At 47.9% G+C, this 23,333-nt stretch overlaps 1 protein-coding gene across 4 annotated transcripts in view; it reads left to right on the forward strand.

Moving 5' to 3' along the window:
* The window catches only part of POR (cytochrome p450 oxidoreductase), a 964,880-nt gene that overhangs the window by 583,833 nt on the left and 357,714 nt on the right, over positions 1 to 23,333 (forward strand). The window lies entirely within an intron of this gene.

The following is a 23,333-nucleotide window of genomic DNA, read 5'->3' on the forward strand; positions in this document are numbered from 1 at the left end:
GGTTCGGAAGACGGACTGGACCGGGCCCCCAAATCTGGCTTGTCTGGCTCGCAGAAGTATCCTTCTGTAGGCGAAAATAGGGTATTAACTGTCTGCGGGGTAATGCAATCGGCCTCCCACTTTCCCCTCTCACCCTCCTCGAAACCCTTCTGTGATTCCTCGTAGCGTCTCACCTTAGGGTCTGGAAGGACGAGCTCTCCATCCTGCTTCTGATGCAGGGGCGCGTTGGTATCCAGTTACTTCACTGGATTTTCGGATTGGTGAGAACCAAACTTGCTTGGCTTCCAGGTAAGTTTTTTGATAAGAGGTTCCCCTTGTGTCCATGCATTAATGTACTAATGCTAGTGTCCTTTTCCCTATAGGGGCCGGGGTACGGAATGCCGAGGAACAGGCACCGACCCGAGATGGAAGGTGAAATCCTTGTAGAAATCAGGTAAGTCTTTAATGAGCGTTTTTTGGTAATGTCTTTTCATTCGCTCATTAACGCTGATGTCTCTTTTTCCCCCTTAGGGGCCGGGGTCCGGAAATGCCAGGATGCGGCGCGGACCCGAAATGGAGAGGGAATGAATCAACAGGTAAGTTTTAACATGGAGATTTAGCTTTCCTTATTCCCTTCTCTCTCTCACCTTTTGTTCTGGTCTTTTTCTCCCTAGGCGCTGGGGCGTGACTGCGAATCCGGATGATCGCTGCTGAACATGGAGGCACCCTGTAAAGGTGAGTGGAATGCGGCGCTGCAGCGATCGACGCAATGAGCTTTTAAATAAGTCTTCCTTTTCAGGATTGTCGGCGAGATGTCTCCGGGATGCGGTTTTAGCAGGTAAGGACTTTTCCTTCTTCTGTTCTCTTCTTCCCTTCCTTTGCAGGTGATCCAGGATGCTGGCAGGCGTGGCAGAAGTCAGGATGCAGGAGCAGACACGGTGAGCGTCCAGCTGCTAGATGCAGAACAACGCGAAGCACGTGTGGCTGTTCGGGTGGGGTTTAAATACCCTTGGAAGAAGTTCCAGGTATGTATCCTTCCCTGACCACGCCCGGATGGTAAATTAGTCCCACAGGTAAAGTAGTTCCTTTCAGGCCTCAAGGAGGCCGGGATCCTGCAGCATGGTCTGCATCAGGTAAGTGCACCCAAGCACTCCCATAATGAGCCTGGCGCCTATGGCGCCAGGACTGATGTCTTTTATGAGCCTGGCGCCATAGGCGCCAGGACACTGTCCAAAGGGCCCCTATATGGGGTTGCTGGGTCCTTCCTTGGGGACTGGATGTCCGCTTTCGGGGACGCAGGGCTTGAACCGGCTCCCCGGGAGCGGGCATCATGACATGAACTGCTTTCACCAGCGCGCCTCGGTTTGGCTTTGACCTTGTAATTCCACGTGGTCTCCCCGGATACTCTTGTCTTTTGATCTTAATCAGATACTCTGTCCTCTGGCGCGACTCTCCTCTCCTGCACATGTCAACGTCATCAGGCTTCAGCAGGTGTCCAGCCTCTGAAGGGCTCTTTCCTACGTCTGACCCCCCCATGCTCTTTGCCTCCGCTGCCTTGGCCCGGAACACGGCTGCGAGGGTTGTACCACATGTGATGCGCTTACACCGCACGCTCTGAAGAACAGGTTAGCTCAGGGGAAGGGAGCGCTTCGAGAAGTCGCCTCCAGAGGACTTGAAGAACTTTGTCAAACACAAGTGAAGGCCCAAGGTAGGGGCACTTTTTTCTATCGCACCCCTCAAGGACGACTCCTTCCCAAGGAAACGTCAGAGAGGGAGGGACTGTCAAGGTTTCACACCCGCACAGGTACTGAGGCTGCTTCAGCTACCGGCCGCCAAGCCAAGAGGTCGCTATATCCTTCCGGAGACGGTGCTGACGCACCGCAAGGTTCTTTTACCGGGTGTCCACCCGGGGGGGCTATGCCCTACTATCAGTCAAATGACTGAGGGGCACCTGTACACAGCACTACCGGCAACACAGCTGAGGGCACTACACCTACAAGTCCTCATCCTGAGGTGCAGGGTAGACCTCGAGCTCCACCGCCAAGAGTTCTGGAGAAGGCCGGGCCCAGTGAAGCAAGCACCATGACGCAGGCACGTGGCATGCATTCCGACAAAATGGCCACTGCGCCAGACAAAATTGCAGCTTGTCCGACACCACCCCCGTTCAGGGAGCAGGTAGGTGATGGCGTCCAGGTGGGACTGGTCTTTGCAAGGTACGTGGCCTACAGCTTATCCTTCAGCGTTGCAGGGCAGATACACCCCGCAACCAGCAAGGCAGAGTACGCACAGGCCCCTGCAGCCGCACGCTACTCCGTCAATACCACATGCCACCGAGATCCCCTCAGATGAGTGCCATCCTTCGGGATGTGATCAGGGACATGCTGTCTCATGTCCCGGCTATAGACATTCCTCCTATGGCTCCAGCGCCTCAGACCCCCGCGCAGCTCCAGCTGCCCACGCCGTGTCCTTCGATTCTGGCTTCCCTGCCTCCTACAGTTCAGGTGGTTCTACAGCAGCCTCTGGCAACGGCCTCCATGCCTCAGCCTTCGGCTCCAACACTCCTCCACCTGCTGCGAGCCAGCTGGACACCCTGATGGACACAGATGAGGAGGAGGAGGACCCTGACACACCATCTTCAGCCAAAGCCTTTCATGACCGTCTCACAGGTCTGGCAGAATACTTGGGGGTCCTGTAACACGAAGTGGAACGACTGGGGGCAGGGGTCCTCACTCTGCGCCCCGTGGCTAGACCGGGGATTCCGATGCAGAAGGATGTTGTCACCTTGGCCAAAAAGGGATGGCTTAAACCCCATTAGGACCAACCCGTCAATCGGCGCCTCAACGCCAAGTACAGGCAATTGGAGGGGGATCCACTCTTGCTGTCGGTGCACCCTCAACCACACTCGTCTGCGATTGCTGCAGCGGCACTCTAATCCAAGCCTGTCATCCTTGGCCACCTCGTCTTCGGCTCTTCTAGCCTAGGAGGAGTAGATTTTGGAGGCCTATGGCAAGAAGGTCTAGTCCAACGCCTCACTGCACCTTCGTCAGTCTAATGCAGACGCCATGCTCGCAGCCGTTAATCAGAGGCTTTGGCAGGAAAATGGCCAACTTCCTCCCAGAACCTCCGGTGCAGAATCGTGCACGTTTCAAGGAGGGCTGGCAGAAGCCGAAATGGTGGCCCAAGACATCAAGGAGTCGACCGTGGCGCACATACACCTCAGGCCGTGCCATCTGCATCGCCACGGACATGAGAAGGACAGCCTGGCTCCGGCCTACGAAATTCATCCCGGATGTCCAGGAATGCATATTGGACCTTCCATTCGAGGGTGGCGATCTTTTTCATTCCACCACCGATGAGGAACTTAATAAGAACAACAGTTCCCAGACTGCAAAATCCTTCTGTATACTCAGAGGCCATGCTCAAAGCATACAGCAAGCCATACAGCATCAACGTTCCTTCGGCGGGTTCCGGGGCCTCAACCTGCTGAAAATTCTAGCTGTATTCAAAGCGCTTCAGGCATTTGAAGCGCAGCTGACAAATCAGTCGGTACAGATCCTAACCGACAGCACCACTGCAATGTTCTACATCAACAAGCAGGGGGGCACACATTCTCCAAATCTGTCCAAGCCAGCACAGAGAATATGGAAATGGGCACTCAGGCGGGGGATGGTCCTATTTTCCCAACATGTTCCAGGGGAACTCAACTCCCTGACAGACTTGCTAAGCGAAGATCCCCTACCAGAGGAACACGAGTGGCAACTAGACACAAATGTCGTAGACCACATCTTCTCACAGTGGGGTTACCTAACACTACACTTACAAAAGAAAACAAGCAATGCCCAGACTTCGCTTCCAGGTTTCCTCGGCCAGACTCCAACGAGAACGCCCTATGGATGAGCTGGTCGGGGAAATTTGCTTACGCCCCCCTCCCCCCCCACCCCTCCAACTCCTCTAATGCACAAGACTGATGAACAAAATTCACAAAGAACAAATGACTCTCATCCTATTTGCTCCCATGTGGGCAAGACAACCATGGTATCCACATCTGTGCAAACTGGCGATGTGCGATCCTATCAAACTCCCATGCCACAGCAATCTGCTGACCCAACACGGGGGAATAACAGTACACCCTCAACCTCACTCTATGAACCTGGCAGCATGGCTCCTGAGGTCGTAGTTTGGACATTTTAAATCTTCCACAGAGGTGTATGCATATCCTCAAGGAAGCACGTAAACCGAACACCAGACACGGTTATTTCGAGAGTGGAGAAGATTTGTAATTTGGTGCCAGTCTAAACAAATAAACCCTGTAGAATGTACCCCATCCCACATTCTAAACTATATGCTCCACTTGTTAGACTTGGTTAGTATTCAGCACAATAAAGGTACACCTGGCAGTTTTATCAGTTTACACCACCTCTCAGAGTAGAATATTGTGGTGGAAAGTTCCCGTCATTAAAGCATTCATGGAGGGAGTAAAGCAACTCCATCCTCCAATTTCAAACCCACCGCCAGGCTGGGATCTCAGTGTAGTACTCGTAAAGCTCAAGGGACCTCCCTTTGAGCCTATGCAGAAGTCAAGTCTAACACACCTGACCTATAAGACTGCCTTCTTGGTGGCTATTAAATCCATAAGAAGAGTCAGTGAACTTCAAGCATTATCAGTGCAGGACCCATTCTTTGTCATACACAAGGATAAATTGGTTTTACGGACACACCCTAGGTTGTCACCTAAGTTGATTTACAAATAAATTTCACGTGAACCAATACATTGAGCTACTGGCCTTCTTCCAGAACCCTACAAGCTCAACTGAGATAAAACACTATACACTAGATGTAAGGAGGGCAGTCCTTTACTATGAAAACAAGACCAGACTGCTCAGAAAAACAGACCAACTGTTTGTCTCAGAGACCGCATTTCCAAAAATGCCATCTCAAGATTGTCAGATGCATACAGATCTGTTAGTCATGATCAAGTATGACACTGCCTTTCACACCAAGAGCTCACTCACAAGGGGTACAGGAGCTACTTTGGCTATCATAGCAAATGTCCCGCTGGACACCATTTGCAAAGCAGCTACATGGAGCTTAGCACACACTTTTACACATCACTACTGCATTGACACTCATTCAAAAGCAGATACACAGGTGGGGCAAGCATTTCTTAAACATATATTTAACCCACCACCTTCTCCAAATACTGCTCGCTAATCTATGCATAGCATGTGATCTAAGCAGATTCCACAAGCCTCAGAAGGGATACATTGCTCACCGTAATCGTATTTCTGGTGCTTGTATCTGCTGAGATTCACATGCACCTATCCTTCCTCCCCTTGGAAAGGTGCATAGATGTTTATAAGAGATTATCTGATCTTATCTGCTTTAATACACCTGTACTCGCACAACACTACATGCTACCCGATGTCAGAAACAAAACAATCTGAGGGACTTCGACGCATGAAGGACCATGGGTATAGTGGACATCACACTAGAGGTAGTATTACTGGCACGCCCTGTCGACGTCCCTTTTTTGAGTTTCAAAAACAACTGTAATACTCTGCAGCTTCCACTAGATGTCTGATAGCATGTGAATCTAAGCAGACTCTTCACTGACAGACTCTTGTAGTAGGGTTGCTGCGTAAAGAGTCTGTCATTTCGCCGAGTGGTGTCCACAAAAGTCTCAATACAAAATTCGGTAAAACAGATTGTATTAAACGCAAAGATTTCCTACACTGGCAAAACCCAAGCAAAGAAAACGCCAGGAAAGTCCTTGCTCAACAATTGCACTAGTTCAAAGGTATCTCTTTAGGGTCTCAAGAATTTGATATCCCTCTCCGGCAGCATCTGTGTATCTTTATCTTTCTCCCAGAAATCCCCTGGCATGTCCCTTCCAATTCTTCCTTTAGATTCTATAAATGTCTCTGTATCTTGCCAATAGCATAGGAACAGCTGGACCTTTGTTTTCTCTGGCAGACTGTGCCAGCTAGTTTGCTGACCCAAGTTTCCATAGGGGAGCTTAAAAAGGGCCTTTTCACTTCCCTCCACAAGCATCCCGATCTTTACCTTTCATACCTCCTCCTAACTCCTGTTCCGGTCCTGTACCTCCTCAAAGCCACAGCTCGTTCTTCCTCCTGCCATGGGTTCAACACCTTTAAATCGGGTTCCCGACCCACCGACTACCTTGGGTAATGCTTGGCTTCTGCTGTTTCTGCTTGGATTTCACTGGTTCTAGCTTCTTCTACTTTCCCACCATGTGCTTATTTTATTTTCCTGCTACCTCCCGATTTACTCTTCCTGCTGCACCCTTATATTCTCCTCCTAGCACTGCCTAATGTTGAAGGGCTGTTAACTGGGGATGCACATCTGGCATTTGTTTCATCTGTGCATGTTTATGAAGGAGTGGTTGTAATTGAATTCTCAACGATGGAACTACAAATGGGTCGGGTGCAAGAAATGGGATGGGACTTTAGAATGCAGTGACATCGATTTTGGTGTTAACAACCTGGTCTGTTGTCTTCCATATTATTTTCCCCTGGCGTAGGCATGCTGAGCCTATTACTCAAGCATGGTACTGGCACCACTGCATTGCATTAATGTGAGCGGGTGGGAAGCTGCACCCCTTTCAAGTTACCCATGTAATCTGAATGTACTGATGTGGTTTTAGAGTCTGTTGAAAATGCTGTTTTTGTCATGCAAATGGACTTGCTGGAACAAGCCGTCCTTCATGCATGACTGAGTCTTCTCTCAGCCATGCAAGTCTCCATACTTTAACAAATGAGTAGTTATCGGTTATTCATGTGGTTGCCACTGGTGTTTTTTTAAGTGTAGTTGACGAGGAGAGTCCTCCCTAAGCCACCCCCTAATACATCATCCACTAGTTATGTGAGGCAACCCACCACCATGATCATCACATTAAATGTCCCTGTTTTCTTTTGGATGCCCCTTTTGCCAGGTGCCCTTAAGGCCTGCCTTTCCTGAGGCTTTGGGCACTAGCATACAGATGTCTGCTACACTTTTACTGTCTACTACAATTTCATCTAGGCAGGCTCTGGCGAAAGATTGGTATGGTTGAAGTATGGTGTCCATCACCTCTTAAAATGTCATAGGGGGCCCATTCAGTCCAGAGGGAAGAACGTTATACTGGAAAAAGCCCATAGGTGGGATAAAGATGTTCTCTTCTCTATCTTCTTGTCTCCGGGTAACCTGCCAGAAACCTTTCACTAAGTTATGGGTGTATATGTACCATGCAGCTCCAATCCTTTCAATCATCTACTCGATTCTTGGCACAGGGTATACAAAAGATTGCATTCACCTTACTAAAATCTGTGAAAAGTCATCAAGTTTCATTTGGTTTGGGGAGCAGGACTATCAGGAATGAGAAATTGCTTTGTGAGTGTTTAATCACCTCCAGGTTTAGCATCATCTTCACTTAATCTTTGATGGCCTTTTGACCTGCCTCAAGTAGTCTAGAGGCTCTCAATTGGACTGATTTACCCGAAGTGATAAAAAATGATGCATCAAGTTATTAGCTTGGCTTGAAGAATCAAAAAATGAATCTGCAAAAGTGCAGTTTGTAAATCTTCGGTCTGGTCCTTGCGTATTAGATCAGTTAACATTACCAAGATTTTCATCCACTTCTTAGGACCCCAGATGTGCCATAAGAGTCGGTGGTTCTGGTTTCCACCAGGACTTGAGCCACTTTACATGGTATACTTGTATTGACTTTTGGCAATCAACTTTCATGCCTTGTTACTGTCTGTGCCACTTTGTCACAAACATATTTTTAGAGGTCAAAAGAAAGGACCAGGGGAAGGCCACCTACTTTGAATTTCCTTAATTTGCCTTTTCGGCCGCTCAGGTGCTTTTGCTGCTCTTGACTGTTTGATCCGCAATTTGTTCAAACAGTATTTGCAATCAGCATCTCTACCGGGTGGTTGTTACCGCTGTGGGTATTCCACCTTTAGTGTCTTCTCGTCCTTGCCACCCCTCTTTCAGAAAATCAAGATATCTTGTGGTTCTCCGCAATAGACTAGATCAGCATAACCAGAGCATCTCCATCATCACCTTGTCAAACGAGTACCAAAGCATAGAAGATGATTATCCAAGGAGGAATTGTGAGAAAGCTCTGCTGTTTCCTGCGCTCTTCCAAGAACTGTTTTTATGTCGAAGCCCTGCCATCATCGGCAACTTTGGAATTCTAACATCCAGAGAGAACTGGGGAACAGGCAATCCATGCTCTGACCCGCACAGAGTTCCAAGACCATCTTGAGCATGCTGATTTCGGGGGATCATTAGACACTACGGAAGTTAGACTGGGTATGCCAGTTCTGGATCATATAAAAGAAGTAAGCGGTCCAGAACACTGCACTTTAGAAATGGAGACAACGGATCTTGTTGTGGGCACGCTGCTATTATAGTCAGAGGTGGTGGATAATTCCCACACTGACTTAATGAGACAAACAATTGGAGTGGTAAACAAAGTAAATGAGGCTCATGTGACATTTACAAATCCAACATTAATGCCGGATATACAAGGAAGGGGGACAGGGCATTAGTCTACAAAAATGGCGGAACAGTGCACCCCAAGTGGGAGAGAGGGTGCTTTAACCTCCATAAACACAATACAAGAGAAGAATGTAAATGAATTGAGCATGCTAGACCATTCCTTTAGTGATATTGATGGGATTATGCAATGACCCTACCGTGCTCTACCATAAGAAAGAACAAATACACAGGTACCCCAGGGTTTCCTGAATGAAGTGGAGCAGCATACCAGTCCTTTAAACAGCACAACACAAGAACAACGAAGGGCATATGAGATTCCAGCACACAGACTATTAGCGATAATTCCTTTGCACCAAGAAATATCGCTATGAGGAGAGAGTCCAATATTATGCAACAAAGGGACACACTGGGACCAGCGTCGATTTCAGCATTACATCTGTTGCTGGAATCACTATTACGTCTGTACGATAACATTAAAGAGCTGGTACAGGGAAATGCGCTTAAACTAGATCAGGTAGAGCATGGCCCAAACAGTTTGATTTCTACAAGAAAGGATGCATCTAACCTACTCCTCCCCACGTAAAGAGGAGGAAAGGCATCGGAAGCGGTGGCAAGAGGGCATCCCAGCTACACAGGATTTAGAACATCACATACAAATCCAATGTGTATAGATTGAGACAAGTACTGGCTGGCGTGAGCAGGATCAGGATGAGCAAGATATAAACTAGGAAACAGTGACACCAGACTCGCCCTCACCATTATGTGACCTACTTAACACAACCGTTATATCAAGAGATGCACAAAAGAGAGACACAGGATCCGTCTAACCAGGTTACATTGGAAAACGTGGCAGAAAATCGGGAACAAGGAGGGGAAAAAACGAAAAACAAAAGGGGAAAGTAAAAAATCAACAAAAAAAGAAGAAATCAAAAAATCAGCCGGCAACAATCCTGAATAAAAAGAAAAGTTTGATGCAGTTTATAGAGGCGCTCTCATTGGAAGAAAAGGAAACTGGGAAATCCTATAAATAAAATGGGAAAGACTGGTAAAGTGGATAAAATAAATGAATTGGAAAGTCAATTGAAAGAGTCTAAAATTACTACCTATCTGGACAAACAAACCACTTAACGCGGGACATGTGGAAAATGAAATGACAATTGATGGCATCTCTCAGTTGGCACAGGGGACACTGGAATTGCATAATGATAGTTCCCCAATTACGAATAGGAAGACAGGGAGAAAGCCTGCTTTAGACGGGAGTGTTGGGTTGGTGGTTGAGGGCAGAGTGTGTGAACCTACACAAGAGAATGGAGACGCAAACATTGTTAATAAAATGGAGAAAGACATTTTCCAAGGAACAGAAATGGGGTGGAGATCGGGAATAAAGGAAAATATGAATAGAGGAAACATAATCGGAGGATTCCAGCCTGTCGCTCAGTTAAGAGCCTCGCGCTCAGACAACATTGTGCAAGTAGCCTTTCCAAAGAAGGGGGCAGAAAGATCAGTCTGCTCCTTCGCATTAAATTTGATTGTCCAGATGGTTTGGAGTAATCGTCAGGGCCCTGAAGACCTTAGGATTTTGTTTAGAGGAACTCTCAACTCAGGAAGAAATACAAACTTTCTTAAATCCGGTTCAAAGGGAGGAAATGGCACAGAGACCATCCGAACTGGTAGGAGGTTCCTTAAACTAAATCTGAAATAGAGATGAATGGGATTGTTTGGAAAGAGCGATCGAAATGTTTAAAAAGGTGAAACTGAACCAGCAGCACCTTTTGAAAGAAAGGAAATAAGAATGTCATGAACATGTGTGGCTTTCATAAATTGACAGGAAATACCATGACGTTGTTCAAAGTTGCAAATGTCATCATCCTACAGGAAACCATGGCGGTGGAAAACTTGGATATAGCAGGATTCAGAACTTACTGTAAATCAGCCATACAGGGTGAAAAGGGGTGACCTAAAGGAGGACTGGCAGTTGCAATAGATCTAAGTTGGCACTGTAGAAGTGGTATACCCAGATGTGATGGCTGTAAACATTTCAATGCCACACACCAAGTCAAATTTATTAATAGTTAACATCTATGAAAAACAAATGATGGCCCTTCAAAATGTGCTGGCAATGTTGTTTGAAGATTGGCTAGGGAGAAATGATAATGCCAATATACTGGGAGCAGGAGACTTTAATACAACTTGTGTATGGACTCAGAAATCTGATACCAGTCATGCAGGAAGAATCACCAGATACAGCAGTGAACAAATGGGAGGTTTATGGAAGACCTTCATGGCAGACTGGGATGTTTGCCACTGTACCCCAGTAGAAGATCTCAAGCACTTCCATACGTTGAAGAGGGGAGAGAGCATAGTTCCTGGATAGATCATATTTTTGTATCATCAGAACTGGGCAGGAAGAGTAACCACTTAATTCGGGGGTGGGGGGGGGAATGGGGAGTGATCATTGGCCCATAAACCTCAAAGTATGCAATTCGTCACTCGTCATTCTGACCCTGCCTTGGCATTTTCTACAGCAGCTAGGGTGCGGGGGGGGCAGCAATTAGATGGAATATGAGGGCCTATAAAACCTTTGTGTACCTCTGGAAAAGGGAATTGGGACGGATAACAGTTTCAGGAGATCAACCAACAGCTTGGAATTATAACGAACGCCAAGCTGCAAACATGCATAAAACTGCTTTCATCCAAGGGGCAAGCTCAGGGAAATGTTTCCCTTACAAATTCCTTCGACATAAATGTCAAGAAGGCTAAAATGGCTAAGAGAGCAGCCATTAGAGAATGCCTAAATAAAGCTACCTCCTATAAAAAAAATACTGTGAAGACTAGAAGATCGTAGCACGTCATAAACAGGCCTTGAATAGAATTGGAAGGGACACCTCAATTAGGAGAAATCAGAAGGTGGTAGAGACAATAGTTTGAAAAGATGGAGCAATGTTTTGGTCCCTGATGAGGGGAGCAGTGGAAAAGAAAATCCCTAATACGGAAGAGTGTGGGATCCCAGCGTTAGTTTGTGAACAGTATTTACAGGGAAAGTATGCTATACCTGTAGCTGAACCCCTGGTCAACATAGATGCTAAGGGGCTACCACGAGAGGCAGTATGCCCTTGGGACCTGAAGGATGTTATCTGGGCATTTAGTAAGGCTAAACCCTCAAGAGTCCCAGGACCAGACAACATCCCGCCTGTTATCATAAAAGATAACTGGAAAGCATGAGCGCCGCCCTTCTGGGAATTATTCAAACATGTTAATAGCTCATACGTAGTACCAGAGACATGGAAACAATCTTTAGTTGTCCCCATTTTTAAGAAGGGGGACAAATTAAACTCGGCAAATTTTAAACCTATTGCTTTGTTGGACTTGTCAAGTAAAATCTTTGCTACATTGCTGTTGAGGGACCCCAGATTAATAAACACAAAATCCTGTCTGTCAGAAAGGTTTTAGATCGGGGATAGGTACTCCGTTCAACACATTCACTTCGGCACACAGGGTGTCAATTGACATGACCAGTGCATTTGACAGTCCGCAGAGGGCGGCTGAGGCAAAAGCTCTTGGTGGCTGGGGTCCCGTGTGTTTTGGTAAAATTGTTGACTCTGTTACACACGGACACGACCGTAAGAGTAAGGCTGGACAGTGGGGTTGGGGGGTCGTCAATGACTGCTCCTGTTGGGACTTTTGTAGGACTGAGACAGGGTTGTATGGTTGCCCCCACCCTGTACAACACATACACAGCAGATATAGCAAGAGTGTGGGAAGGGGGGCTCACAAATAGTCAGGTTGGGTAAGATAACACTTAACTGGATAGCTTTTGCCGATCTAGTGTTTGATTTAATTCCACTTGGGATCCAGCAGAAACGTATGCTTCTTCATAAATACTCTGTGGATAGCAACTTAAAGGTAAATGGTTCCAAATCAAGAGTGTGCAAGAGAAGTCCGAAAATGATGTCATGGCAGGTGGGAGATTAGCCACTCGAGTGAGTGGCTGCCTTGACTTATCTGGACAATGAGGTACTAAATTCTACATCTAAACAGGGAGGGGATAAAGCACTTAAATTCCAAATATGGCCCACTGCTTACAGAAATGAGACGGCTATATGCACAGCTATGTGGTTTTTCATTGACTCCACTAATTAACTTTTATCTGATGCAAGTGGAGCCCATAATCCTGTATGGCCTGGATATCAACCGAAAAAAATCTGGGTGACAGTTTAAATATAATACAAGGTAAGCTTTGGAAAGCTACACAAAGGCTGGCAAAATCTGTCCCAAACTTGGTATTCAGCACCTGTCTGTGCGGGTTTCCTTGATCAGTAGGGCCGTATAGAGAAAGTTGACGACATATGCTAAATTATTAAATTCCCCGACCCACTTATATGAAAAATGGGGACAAGTCCAAACACGCATTTCAGGGGCCTCAATAAGAAATCTGAAAGACCAAATGGACAGTCTGTTGATAGAAATAGGATCATCCGGCGAGGAGCGCGCTATAAATCCAGTGAGAGTGAAACAAAAGTTATTTCATTATCACTGGGGGAAAACAGCAGAGCAGGTGGCAACGTATGCCCTCTATAAGGAATACTCGAAACTATGTTTCAAAATACATATATATTTTTCCATGTTCAAGAAGGTCAATGCACCTCCGTTTACGCTTGAACCAACTACCGACATTAGAGAGAGTGGGCAGATGGAAGGGGGGAAAGGACAACTAGTTGTAGGTTGTGTGGGTTGGTGGAAATGAAAGAAACCATTAAACATCAGGTTATGGGTTGTAGTGCTACGAGGGAAGATCAGAAGAGTGTCTAGATATGACGCATGAAAATTAAGCTTGGTGGTGTAGTCTCATGGGTGGTCAAACACGGAGCCAAATTTTGGCACTATGCGATCTTCTCTATAAAATCATGGAGAAGTTAGGAAAGGATGTTTCTGATGAAGATAAAAAAAGAAAGCAGATTTTAGGATGTTTTTTGGTATGAACTGTATAAAGTTATATAACTGTCTTTTGTTTATTTGCTTGTACAAGCTTGTTTTAAATACAAATGTTATAGAAATATCTTTTTTTTTTTAGTATAATTTGTGAAAGAATCTTCACTGTTTTTATTTGATGGGAATCAAAAAATACAAAAACTGAATGATTCTCTCCTCCCACCCCTTTGGAAAGCCTTGCTGCATTGGCTAGACACGGGTCTGAGGCATAGAAAACCGGTAGCACTGCTTACTGGTGGAAATTGAGACCTGTGGTTACTTGAAGTTAAAGACAAAGCTACAACTCGTGAGGAGACCACCTCTTATCGAAGCTGCTTCTGCTGTGCACAGTCGGCCCGTCAGGACTTGCATTGTCAACAAACATGTCACCTTCACCACAACCCATAGGATGTAGGGATGTAGTTCTCTACATCGTCTGTACCAGACAGTGGTCGAAGTGTACGAAAGGAAGTAGTGGAACTATGTTCCCTGCTGGCCTGCCCCAGCTCCCCACAAACCCCATTGCCAGAACCCCTCCCACACACAATACACCCACCCCCCCCAAACACTTGCACCTGCTGTTTAAGGGAACGTTCAGTGCAGTGCACTGAAAGTGAAGGTTTCAACTTCTTCCTACACTTTTATTTTAAAACAAAACCATTCCGGAACGGTTTCTTTTTAAAAAGTATAGGAGCTGTACAAGGTAATTTAAAAAAGTATAGGAGCACCGCTCCCGCTCACTTCGACCACTGGTACCAGAGCATCTCCAGCAAGTCTGCAGAACTTCTTGCTTTAAGATCCTTTTTTTCATCCTGCGGCCTGCTGCTAGACAACAAGAGTAAATTAAACCACTGCTGTTAACTCATATTCTGTGGACGTAATTGTTGGAAGCTAGTTTTCAGAAACAGCTGAAGATACCCACCACCATGTTCCCATTACTCAGAATGGCTTTGAAAGCTACCTGCATTCTTCCAAAGTCGGGTTTTCACTTTAAAATTGGATGTATCAACACACTACCCTATACTTGACATTTGGGGGCTTCACAGCTGTTCTGTCTCTCCCTTTGATTAAAATAAAAGACGGAATCTTAGTTACGCTTATAAAAGTCATAAGGAGCTCTCTGGGTACAAATTGTTAAACTACGCACATAAAGCGTCTGGTATGCTTTTGACTTTGTAAGTGAGCCCAACAAGTTCGCAACCTAAGAATGCCCCTATAGATTTTCTGAAGCTGCATTATTTTTTGCTAGCATGCATAAACACCTTTTGCCTACTTTCTTTTCACATATAAAGTATATTTCCATAGCTATCCCTCTGTGGACATTGCTCTATGCAAAGTAGTGCAGTGGTACCATGTATTCTCATTCAGCCCACACATCACCTGAGAGTTGACCATGACTACTTCACCACAGATTCCACTAGGTTGGCCAGGGAAGGCTTAAGGATTGTCTGTTTGCTTAGACCTAGGCATGTGAGTCGCATATCCTGAACCCAGCACTGGGACAAACCTCATAACAAAAAAAGTGGATGAAGGATGTTTGCACACAGACTGGGAGGTGGTGGTGGGATGTGGAATCGTCCAGAAGGAGACCGAGGTAGGCTTTGACTGCGAGGAGGAGAAGAGCAGAGGAGGGGAGGCCACTCTTTCAAATCGTGAATTGTGATGGAACAATCTGTAAGGGGTGTAGGTCAACATGGGCAAAGGCATATGTGGAGTGTTCGCAAGTAGAAGGTAGGTTGGTGAGCTGGCACAGATGTGTGTTGAATGACAGGACTGTTTTTGTGTTTGGGTGGAGTGGTAGTAGGGCAAAAGGCTATACTCCTACGTCCCGTTCCCTTTCCTCCATACTTATGGGACATCTCTCCGTTCTGTGGGACTGGACCGGAGCACTTTGTAAAAAGCATCCAAAAAAATGTTTTAAAAATGTGTCCTTCCTCTCTGCGCGGGGCCCGGCACGCGGCCGTAACCCTACCCACCTTGGCTCCGCCCGCGCATCTTCCATCAGTCCTTTTCTCCGCTCGTTCGGGACTGGACGCACTGGCATCCTCGGAAGATTTTCTTCCCTTTTTTCCTCTCTGGCTCTCGCTTGCGATCGTGTACTAGTCTGTCTGTCGTTCAAACTAGACTTTCCAGATTGTTCATCGTGTCACCGTCATTTCGCGAGGGCGGATCCCCATCCTCTTTGTTTAGAGTGCTTGGGTCCGGATCACCGTTGGGACTCCTGTTTTTACTGCGACTCCCTCTCGGTCTGGGCACTTCAAGGTCGGTTGGAGCGGTGGGAGGAGGTGTTCAGACGAACTCCTTCACATTTTCAGGCATTCATCGACGAGAAGAAAAAATGCCTGGTAAATTCTTTACTTTTCAGAGCACCCCGGCCGGGGGATACCTTTCCAGGTTCCTCTCGGGCCGGGAAGAGCGTTGATCGCTCTGTCACCAGGGTCCGCCCTGAGGTGCCCTTTGGGCCTAATAATTGTACCAGAGTTTTCTCCGAGGGTCTCCGTAAGGGGCCTGTGGATACCGGAGCACGCTCCGAGGCCCCTCCTGTGGGGGCTGTTTGTAGACCCAGTTGTACTGAATCGTGGGGTACCAGAGCTCACTCTGTCGGCTTCCCTCAAAAATAAGACCGTGGTGTGCCCCGAGGCCTTGGTGGGGCTTGCTGTTACCGAACGGATGTTTGAGGCCCGTGCAGATAAGGCTGTCCCCGGACGTGGGTCCGAGGTCCCTCTTTCAGAGGCTAAAGTTACCAACATTTCTTGGGGGCCTGACAAGGCCTTACCGGTGAAGGCTGTTTCTCACTGTTCCCGCTCTCGCGGCGACACCAGATCTGTTGAGGGGGGCAAAGAAGGAAAGTTCTTCTTTTACCGGCAGTGCCAAGGTCTTCCGGGAAAGACTGATTTGGCAGTTGGTATGTCGCAGAAACATTCCAGGCCTCATAGTACCGGCTCTGCCGAGGTCCCTTATGTTAAGGCTAAAGTTAAGACCCCTGAGCCATCGGCGGGGACCCCTGCCTCACTTCCTCACGTGCCGCAGTTCCCCTCAGGTGATGACAAAATGGCGCCCTTTCCCGCCACGACCACGGCGGCCATTTTGGGTGCTACCCCTAGAACTACGCCATCAGCCTCGGGTGTAGGGCTTGGTTCCTTGGGTGAACAATAGGGTTCCTTGTGCGCATCCTTATCGGCCAGTTTACGATTGGAACGCCCGAATGCCTCTTCCGCACAATGTTTCGTTGCCTGCGGGGTTGGCAACTTTGATTTATGTGGCTATGTCGGTGGAGGGGCCTGTGTGGCACCCTTCCCCGCTACGTCCCTGGATTTGTCCACCTCGTGAGAGGCATCCTCAGGTTCCGAAACAGTCCCCGGAGGAGGCCTTTTTCGGTACATTTCAAACGTTAATGCGTACCGACCCCATGAGGGAGTATTTCAAAGGGCTTTTTAGGGAGATATGTCCGCCTGCGCCTCCGGGTCCACCTGTTCCTCGGGTGGTTCCGCCGGCGCCTCCCTTGCCTGCGGTGCCTCCCCCGACTCTTCCGCCTTTGCCTCTGTTGTCTCCTGTGGACAAGGCAGCGCCCGATACGGTTCAGCAGGATCCTCACCCATCGGATGACGCACAGGGCGATCAGGACAACAAGGACCTGCCCCGCTCTATTAGAGCTTTTCATGACCGGGTACTGGACATGATGTGCTTCTTAGATATTCAGGTGCCCAAGGCACCCGCTCCGCAGGAGGGCATGCTTTCTGGGGCGTTCACCCTGTCTCCTTCGGGGCGTACCGGCCTGTTCTTGCAGAAGGACGTTCTGGCTGAGGTCCGTAGGGTCTGGGAAAAGCCACACTCTGGACTTTTTGTCAATAAGAAAATTGTCATGAGATACAGGCTGCATTCTTCGGAAGAGGTGGCCCTGTCGTCTTGTCTGCCCCACCTCTCCACAGTGGTGGCTGCGGCCACTTTGCAATCCAGGCCTGCAGCATCCTCTTCCACGACGGCTAAGCAGGTTCTGGGAAAGGAGGACAAGCGCCTTGACTCCCTTGGGAGAAAAATCTTTGCCAACTCCTGCCTTGCAGCTTAGGCAGGCCAACGCCGAACTGGTGTTAGCGGGAGCTAATATGCAGATGTGGAAAGGTCTGTCGGAGTTTGAGGAGTTTATCCCGGTCGAGAAGCTGGAAGACTTTAAAGGGGGTTTATCCGACGCCAGGGTCTTGGCCCCGGATCTCCTGGAGGCAGCGGCTCATCACGTAGACACCTCGGCTCGGGGCCTTATGCTGGGGGTTGATACCTCACGGCAGGCGTGGTTGCATGCAACTAAATTCTCAAAAGAAGTGCAGGACAAGGTGTTGGACCTTCCGTTCGATGGGAAGGAGAGCTCTTTCATTCTACAACAGACGTAGAGCTCACCAAGACGAAGGATAGCATTCAGACAGCTAGGTCCTTGTTAAGACTTCCTTCAAAACCCAGAGACCGTTGTCTCAAAGTCGACCTTCCTCTGGCTTTAGAGGCTTCCTCAACCGAAAATCTCGCAGAGTGGATACCCCTGTGGGGAACAACCGCCGTAGGCAACAACGAACGCGGTTTTTCTCCCGCTCCTCAGCCTCCTCCTCAGGTTCAGGTGGCAACACCACCGATAAACCTACTAAATGAGGGTTCTCCGTGGTCGCACGAGACCCCGGTGGGAGGACGCATTGCGTCTCATTGGGAGGTGTTGCAGACCATCACAGAAGACAGATGGGTCTCGTCAGTTGCTCGGGCGGGCTTCCGCTTACCACTACCCCCTACCCCACCCGCCCACCCTCCTTTTCAGCTATTGTGCTCGCCCTCCCTCAAAGCAGAGGTTCAGAAACCTCTGGACCTCAGAGCTATGGAACCCGTTCCTCTCGGGGAATGAGGAGAGGGCTTCAACTCCCGGCTGTTTACGGAACCCAAACCCAACCAGGCTGGCCTGCGCACCATCCTAGACCTTTCCCAGTTCAATCTTTTCCTACCCCAAGAGAAATTCAAGATGATCACGCCCAGCCAGATTTGGTCCTCTTTGCAGATGGGCGATTGGCTCAGTGTGGTGGATCTTCAGGATGCGTACTTGCATATTCTGATTTGGAACCCACACAGGAGATATCTCCGTTTCTCTCTGGGAGAGGAGCACTTCCAGTTTTGAGTGCTTCCTTTTGGCCTCAGCTCGGCGCCGCATGTCTTCACGAAGATGATGTCGGTGATTGCGGCCTATCTTCGTCTCCAGGGTATCCATGTGTATCCATATTTGGACGACTGGCTCTTACGCAGCCCTTGTCCGCTGGCAGCAGCGGGCAATCTCCAGTCTCTCCTTCAGCTCCTGTTCCATCTTGAGCTGTCGGTGAACTGGCGGAAATCTTCCATGACGATCTCGCAGGACCTGATTTTCCTGGTTTTGCGCTGGAACACGATCGACTGCAGAGTGTACCTGACTGGGGACAGAATGGCGGATCTGTTAGCCACGTGTCAGATGTTTTCTCAGTCGGAGAGCATGTCGGCCTGGTGGTTCCTGAGGCTTCTGGGCCTCATGGCCTCGTGTGTGCTGGCTCTTCCTCTTGCTCGTCTCAAGATGAGGCGGACCCAGATGGTTCTTCGGAGTTCTTGGCGTCAGGCTGTGGACCCGGATTCCAAGCTGATAATGATTCCGGCTTCCATGAGAGTGGACCTGGAATGATGGTCATCTCTCAGCAACCTGTCGGTGGGTGCGGGGTTTCAGGACCCAGCTCCTATGGTGACGATCACGACGGACTCCTTAGATCTTCTACAGGTCTCGGACCTCTGGTCGCCTCAGGACAAGCTCCTTCACATAAATCATCTGGATCTTATGGCGATCTTACTAGCGCTCAGGGCGTTCAGACTGATCATTGCCAACAGGGTGGTTCGCATACATACGGACAATGTGGTGTCGATGTATTACATCAACAAGCAAGCAAAGTCTTCCCCGCCCCCTTGTGGACCTGACCATCCAGATTTGGGAGTGGGCCGTGCTTCATGGTGGCTGGCTGCTTGCACTGCACATCCCGGACCAGCTGAATGTTACAGCGGATGCCCTCAGCCGGCGGACAGTGGTCCGCTACGAGTGGGAGTTGAAGGCGGAGGTCCTCTCGGATCTTCTTGCGTTGGGGCACACCGGAGGTGGATCGCTTTGCTACGGCAGTGAACAAGAAGCTTCCTCGGTATGCCTCCAGAGGGGGGCTCGGAGCCTCCTCTCTGGGGATGCTCTCGAGATTCCATGGTACAACATGAGAGCTTATGCCTTCCTGCCTCTGCTTCTAGTCCATCGAGCAATTTGGAATCTGAAGAACTCGGTGAACTGTTCCCTTCTACTCAAAGCCCCCTGGTGGCTGGCCAGGTTTTGATTCTCAGAACTTCAACACCTTTCGGTGTATCCGCCGATCAGGTTACTAGTGACTCCCGATCTTCTTCATCAAGGGGAGCAGCAGATGTGGCACCCCTTCCCACAATCGCTCATCTTGGCGGCATGGTGCCTGAGTTCAGGTCTTTAGAGCATCTTAATTTGTCTACGGATATCATGCGTATTATCCAGGCAGCCAGGAAACCCTCGACCAGATCCCAATACAGGAGTAAATGGCTCAGGTTCTGTCATTGGTGTTTGGGGAAGCAGTTGGACCCAAGGTTGGCTACGATTGACACTGTGCTGTCCTTCGTGTCCTCCCTAGCAGAGTTGGGTGTTCACGTTCTGTCATGCAGAACTTACCTTTCAGCGGTCTCCGCTTATCTTTCTACAGACAATGTTCCTACTCTCTGAGTAACCCAGTAGTTAAGAGGCATTTTGCAGGCTTGACACACCTCTACCCTCCAGTTCGTAGTCCGCACCCACCGTGGGACCTAAATGTAGTCCTGACGGCGCTGTGCCATAAGCCTTTTGAACACATGGCCACGGTGGACCTCAAGTACCTATCCTGGAAAGTGTCCTTTCTGGTCGCCGTTACCTCAGCAAGGCGGGTGAGTGAGCTCCAGGCCTTGTCAGTGGAGCATCCCTTCTTGGTCTTTCACAAGGACAAGGTAGTCCTATGGACAAACCCTGCCTTTCTACCGAAGGTGGTAACTGAATTCCAACTGCATCAATCGATCTCCCTGCCAGTCTTTTTTCCGAACCCTACCTCAGAGACAGAAAGGGTTCTGCACTGTCTCGATGTCAGAAGGGCTCTTAAGTTCTACCTTGACAGGACTTCCGAGCTTAGGAGTTCTTCTCAACTTTTTGTGACTTTCGGTAACCCTTAGGGTAAGAAGGCGTCTAAGGCGACTATTTCTCGGTGGATCACTGCCTGCATTACGCAGTCTTTCACCGTCCAAGGGCTGAAACCTCCTAAGGGTATTCATGCACACCTGGTGCGGGGCAAGGCAGCTGCGGTTGCTTTTCAGAAATATGTCCCCTGGGAGTCCATCGCTAGGGCAGCTACTTGGGCCTCCCCATCCGCTTTTTGTAAGCATTATTGTCTTGACATAAGTTTGAGAGCTGATGCTCAGTTTGGTCAGGCTGTGCTGGAGAACCTTTTTCAATAAGGGGTATTTCCATCCACCCGTAGTTCCTGTTAGGAGTGCTTGGGAAAATCCCAGAAGTATGGAGGAAAGGGGACGGGCCATAGGAGTATAACCAGGTTACTCACCGTAGTGACCACCTTACTCCTAGTCCATAGTCCCCTTTCCTCCATACGCCCGCCGTCCCCTCTAATAAGGTTCCTCTGTTACTGCTAATAGGTCTCTGACCTGGCGATAGAAAAGGACTGATGGGCGATGCGCGGGGCGGAGCCAAGGTGGGCGGGCTTACGGCCGCGTGCCAGGCCCCGCGCAGAAAGAGAGGAAGGACACATTTTTAAAAACATTTTTGGATGCTTTTTACAAAGTGCTCCGGTCCCGTCCCACAGGACGGAGAGATGTCCCATAAGTATGGAGGAAAGGGGACTATGGACTAGGAGTAAGGTGGTCACTACGGTAAGTAACCTGGTTATTTTGAAGGGAGCTGAAAAGGGAATAGAGGGTGAGGAGGAAGGAGACTTTAGTTGGGAAGGAGAATGCCAACTAAGCAGGAGCATAGAGGTGGGTGCAGTAGTTTGAGGTTGGTGGGGTGGGCAATAGGATGGAACTTCTGTTAGTGTCCCAAGCCCTGCCTGTTTAAAGGGCCTTCCTACGTCAATAGTGAATCAATGAGTGTTTGGTGAGTGAGACTAGTAAAAATGAGTCCTAATCTTAGCAGCCCTTAATTTGATGATAATCGTTATATCTAAATGCTTCATACCATATAGCAACCCTTGCATGCCTCAGTATGGTATTTTTAAAAGTTTATCTACTAAAGAGAGCAAACATTAGTTGAAGTAGAAACTTGCGAATTTGTGAAGCTCCACATTTTTTGAAACCAAAGAATCTGAGCGCGCCCCTCGTGATTGTGATGCAGAAGCATTATTATTTAAAGCAAAAATAAGTGCAGGTTTTACTATGAATTCTATTTTAAAGTACACATTTTATGAAGAAAAAGTACTCCAAATATACTAATGTGAATGTCACCATAATTGCGACTACATTGTGTTCATACGTATTGGTGAAACGCTCTTTAAAATAAAATGAGTGCAACCCCCCTATGAGAGCGTCCCATGCAACTCCAGTTTTGTTTTGGCTCGGGACTCTCCTCTAATCTTACCTTTACTAGCACTACATATCAGTCTTTGTAATCAGATTTTGTCATAGTACCCAGGCACCTGGCTTTTCCAGGTGTCGGAAATGTGATTTAGGATGCCAGGAAATCAAAGCTTCACACCCTTGACATAGTTGGAATCTCTAATGTCGGCTGCATGCACCTCTCAACTTTTTCTGCCCTGTGGTCAGCATTTTTAATATGAAGAACATTAGTTCAATGTAATGCCTGATGGCCCCGTCCCATATTTATCGCCTAGCATTAAGGTTGCTGGTTTGTCCTATGATGCAGACTTTCCACTGGCTTGCCTAAAGTCTTAGTAAAAGTGGTGGTGAAGAGACCAGGAGAGTGCAGCTTGCCATGTGAAGCTGCCTCTTGTGCAGGTGTGCCCTCTTAGAGGAATCCAGCAGGAAATACATTTTGTATTTGTTCCCTGGTTTAGGTTTTATCAGCAGGGATTCCTTGCTGGTACCCAATGTTAACACCCACATAGCCCATTCCTCCCAAAAGATTATCAAAAAACCTTTTGATGGTTTTCACAATGTGTGCAGCTAGCGGTGCCCAATTATGCAAACTAAGGATTCATGTCTGAAAGTGGACAATTAGCTCTTCAGGAACAGCATGTATTTTGCCTTATTTGGCAACTCTGCATAACCAGGACCTTTTTGTATTTTCTTATATAGATCCCAAGTCTCTTATGTGAAAAGTCTTTACTCCTTCATCCTGGATCCTTTTATTCCCAACGTGTTAGAGCTCCTGTGCTAGATGGTAGGCTTTTTGCACATTCGAAATGGGAGCGGGCAATGTTTTAGTTCTAACAGAATCATAAAGTCAACTTTATCCTCCCATCACTACTCTGATCATTAACAACTGTGGTCTTCTCACTAATTGACCTCGTCCTATTCCAGGGCATCATTGTACTCTTCTGTGCTTCAACATCTTCAATGATGAAAACTTTCAAGCCACAACTAAAGGAGATGACTTTTCGATTCTTCCTTATACTATCTTCTTTCCACAGATATTCATGATTAATTGAAAGGCTAACTACAGTCTATCCATATAGCCCCTGGATTATTTTTCCTTCACTCATCTGATTTTCTTGCATGTCTGAATATTTGTTACGTAATACAGTAACCATGTTTTCTGAGAAACTTCAGAGCTCTGTATTAAATGTTATTGTTGCCTCTCATTGACTTGTGTGTCTTGTACCCATGTTTGCTGTTAAGGT

The sequence above is a fragment of the Ambystoma mexicanum genome, chromosome 9, assembly GCF_040938575.1.
Source record: "Ambystoma mexicanum isolate Mex_15411 chromosome 9, UKY_AmexF1_1, whole genome shotgun sequence".
Lineage (NCBI taxonomy): Eukaryota > Metazoa > Chordata > Amphibia > Caudata > Ambystomatidae > Ambystoma > Ambystoma mexicanum.